This window comes from Nanorana parkeri, unplaced genomic scaffold (genome assembly GCF_000935625.1).
Source record: "Nanorana parkeri isolate BGI_ZX_2015 unplaced genomic scaffold, ASM93562v1 scaffold3690, whole genome shotgun sequence".
NCBI classification, from domain to species: Eukaryota; Metazoa; Chordata; class Amphibia; order Anura; family Dicroglossidae; genus Nanorana; species Nanorana parkeri.
Window position 1 is genome coordinate 11,115 of NW_017309958.1, and position 4,487 is coordinate 15,601.

A 4,487-nucleotide genomic window follows, 5' to 3' on the forward strand; every position below is an offset into this window, starting at 1 on the left:
ATTTTTTTATTTAATTATTTCATATTATTTTTTTTAATTTTTTTTTATCAATCTCATTTTTCCCCCCTAACTTTATTGCTATCACACAGGAGAAAACAATCCCCTGTGTGATAGCATTTGGAGGTGACAACAGGTTCTCTTTATTGACCCTGTCACCTCCAATACAGGAGTTCTAGCGCAGCGCTGTGCTGGAACTCCTGTGACAGGTGAGAGAGGAAGAGCACGGCACGGCACAGCACAGCGCAGCACAGCACAGCACAGCACGGCACGGCACAGCTCTCCCCTCTCACTGTCTACAGTCTGCACGGAGCGGCAGGGCTACTTATAACCCTTAGTATTTTTGGGTATCTCTAAACAAAAGACCTTTGGGGGGCTTTTAAAGGGTCGTCTATGGACTTTTTGGGGTACTGAATTCTGTCGCTGTTTCACGGACGTGCACAATTTTTACCCCGGGCGCGTCGGGTATCTATGTACTCGTTGTAACCCCGTCTTTTATATTTTATTGTGTTTTGGGGCATTTAAGCACATTTTTAACAAAATGTTGGGGTTTGATAAGGAGTTGCGCTAATATCGCGCAGCATAAAAATTTGCAACTGCCGCCATTTTATTCCACAGGGTCTCGGCTTTCAGAAAATATATCATGTCTAGGCAGGGCCGTATTGGCTCTCCCTGCCGCCCCAAGGCGCCCCAGTTCTAATTTTTTTTATGATTACTTTATTTTTTCTTACTTTTTTATTTTAATTTTTTTACATTTTTAGCTTGTTTTTTTTTTTTTTTTATAATTTTCTATCTTATTGTTGATTTATTTTTCATAATTATTTTCTTCTTATTTTTTACTTTTTAATCACTTTTTTTATTTTTTTAAATTAATTATTATTTCTTAAAAATTAAAAAAAGACGTCGGTCATGAAGGGGTTAAGGAAGCCAGCCGGCGTGTAATGAGTCGTCACCGGGCTTCCCGATTAGCATGGAAGCCGCCTAGGTGACGAGAAAGCACGGAGCCGGCTTTCTGGCCAATCGGGAAGCCGGTCTCGGTGTAATGACGCAGTGCAAGGCTTTTCATCATGAGGTGACGAGCGAGCATGGAGCCGGCTTCCCGACCAACCAGGAAGCCGGGCGGACAACGCGCCATTACTCGCTGGCCGGCTTCCTGATACCGGAAGCTCAAGTGGCGGGCTAGATATCGGAGCAGTTGGACGAGTACTCACCCAAATACTCGGCACCGATACCAATACTAGTATCGTAGGCATCCCTAGCAGAGCCAAACAAGAATGTTGTTAAAGGGAGGTGCGGTTTGTAATATTTATTACCGACGCGTCATTGTCACCCGGTAACAGGAAGTGACAGAACAAGGACCTTTCCTCAGGATGGACAGCGATCATTTAATGAAAGCGATGTGCCTTGCGATCCCGTGCGGATGATCGCATTGCGGCCGGAGGGCGTGGCTACAGTGCCATTCACTTCAATGGCCTCCTGCCCCGGCAAAACAGTGAGCCGGCTGCAATGCGAAGCAGTGCGTTCTGGCCAGAATCGGACCAGAATGCACTGCATATGGTTAACGTACCCTCAGAAAGGTATTTTGCTGCCTCATTGCTGTTCCCCCTTCCGTGTCGCAGGTGTTCCCCCTTCCGTGTCGCAGGTGTTCCCCCTTCCGTGTCGCAGGTGTTCCCCCTTCCGTGTCGCAGGTGTTCCCCCTTCCGTGTCACAGGTGTTTTCCCTTCCGTGTCGCAGGTGTTCCCCCTTCCGTGTCACAGGTGTTTCCCCTTCTGTGTCGCAGGTGTTCCCCCTTCCGTGTCACAGGTGTTTACCAAAATGTGTCCTCTTCATACAGGCCGCTGCCCCAAAATGTGTCCTCTTCATACAGGCCGCCTCCCCAAAATGTGTCCTCTTCATACAGGCCGCCTCCCCAAAATGTGTCCTCTTCATACAGGCCGCCGCCTCAAGCAGTTGTCATTTTTTTTCTTTAGAAATGTCAGTTTTGCTGCAGCAGGTTCTATACATCGTACAGATCCCCCACTTCACAGGCAGTTTAAGAGGACCCCCCAGGGCAGTACCCGGCCCCCGGACCCTTTTTATGGCCAATAACTTGCATATAAGCCTTCAAAATGGGGACAATGGATTTTCTGAGTTCTGGTCCCATGGACTAAAGGTGCCCATACACTGCACGATTCTCGTAGGAGAATGGCGGGAAATCCCGCGATCGTACGAGAATCGTGCAGTGTATGGAAGGCGTGCGACCGTTTCTACTGAACGGTTGCACGTCTTCACGACCCTAAGGAGAACTATGGGGAAAGCCCTGACCCCATACTTCTCCTTTATAAAGGGTTATTAAACCCTCCGGTATTTTTGCATATATATGAGGGGAGCAAGCAGTAGATATAGGCAAAAAGTGTACAAAAAAAACCCTTTAAAAGAGGTTAATACTCACCTGTGTCTTCCCCGCGCGCTACCGTCTGAAAATGTGAAAATTCTCGGGTGGCCACAAAGCATCTCGGGGCGGGCGCATGCGCAGCTGAGTTCACATTTTCGGCCGGGGGACGAGGAGACACACAAGGTAAGTCTATGGACGCCGTGCACTCCCCGCATGCAGACACCGCGGGACAGGAAGTGCCAGCAAGGACAGAGGAGTCAGCGCAGGATCGGAGAGCTGCACCAGTACTGGAGAGAAGGCTGAAAACAACAGGAAAGAAGAAGAAGATCGGATAAGAGACATCATTTAAGGTAAGCGCTTTCATTAACATTAGGGGGAGGGAAACATTTTTTTGACTTTAATGTCACTTTAGGGAAACAAAAACATTCTCAGCAGTTAGATGAGGACCAAACTCTGTGTAGGTCACTAATGACCTGAGCAAACTTCCAAGCTGTAATCTCCTTGGTCCAAAACCCCATTGTTCCCCCTGCAGAACAAACAGAGCCGAGGGAGTCCCCAGAAGACAAACCTCATGTGATATCAACTTCAACTATTTTTTTGCATTTCGGTTATTTTTCTTTACGTTTAAATTTGCCGCTGGTTCCGCCCCCCTGCGACACGTACGCTCGCAAGGGACGGAACCTGGAAGATGGATGCTGGCATTGGCCTGGAGGACACAGCGGGGATCGTGGACAAGGTAAGTGCGGCGCTGTGTAATCCCGAGTGTGGCTCGGGGTAACCGCTTTTCGTCATGAAAATTAACCCCGAGCCACACTCGGGAATACCGCCAAGGAGGTTAAAGAATATCCCTGGGGTGATTCTTCTGGCTGTCACCAGATACACAGCTATGTACCATAAGGCGCACACACTTTTTTCCCCGCAGTGTTTAGGTGCGCTGGCAGCCCATTCATTTGCATAATTTGCCATAACATACTTTATCATATTCAAGAACTGTAAACTGGCCCATATGGTGCCTGCTACCAACTTGGGATGGCCCTTCCACAGGATTTGAGTGAGCACTAGGGTTGCCACCTGTCCAGGATTCACCCGGACAGTTCAGGTTTTGAATGCTGTATTCGGGTTTCATGGCATCAGAAACCCGGACACAAGATGTCAGGCAGACGGGGGCAACCAAAATTAAGATAGGGGCTACTGCCCCCCCCCACTGAAAACAGTCTCAACTGTGATATTCACATATGAAAAAGCTACGACTTATGCAGGGCCGGCCTTAGGGGTGTGCGAGCCGTGCGGCCGCACAGGGCGCCATGGCAACAAGGGCGCTGTGCGGCCGTCACAGCTCGTCCTGTGGGCGGCTTCTCTCCCCCTCACTGCTGGCCATCCGATATGACAGCGCTCCCTCGTCCGCCCCCCCCACTTCAGGGGGGGCAAAGGCCGGCCCTGGACTTATGCTCCCCAAACAATTTCTGTGCGTCGCTAGAGGGTTTCGCTTGAAGAAAAGGTGGCAACCCTAGTGAGCACATGCCAGTAACAAGGGCAGAGTCTGCCTCAGATACCATCTACTACACGAAATCCTGTGTGGGTGTGTTATCACAGATCGTGTAGAGATTGTGTTGCACGTCAAAAGTCCGCCTGTCACACACTGCCACAACCCCACAGATAAGCCTCAACTACTTTATGACCACGTGGGCTCAGTACGCTAAAACGCTGTCCGCTGCGCAATAAAGCTTGTTGAATCTGCGCTCCACGCCTCGGTGTGACAGCGGCCGGAAGTGGGAAGGTGTGAGTAATCAGAGTGATAGAGTCCAGTGTGCAACGACAGATCTGGCGGAACGGAGTAGCAGGTGACGACGGGCTGGGTGTCTTCCACGTTGTTTGTCCCGGGCGGTGTTTCTTTGCCTCCCTCACCCTCTTCCGCAGGTTCAGGCTCCCTGTGGCACTTTACATGTCGCAGAACTACAAGCCCCAGCATGCTTTGACAGCAGGACATGGTGGGGGGTTGCGCTGCCATGACATTTGGAGAACTCCAGGCAACGCAATATAAAGGAGCTGCCAAAGGATTTGTAACTCTGGCCATCCAGGTCTGAGATTTACACAGCTCTGCCACACAGCACAGCCC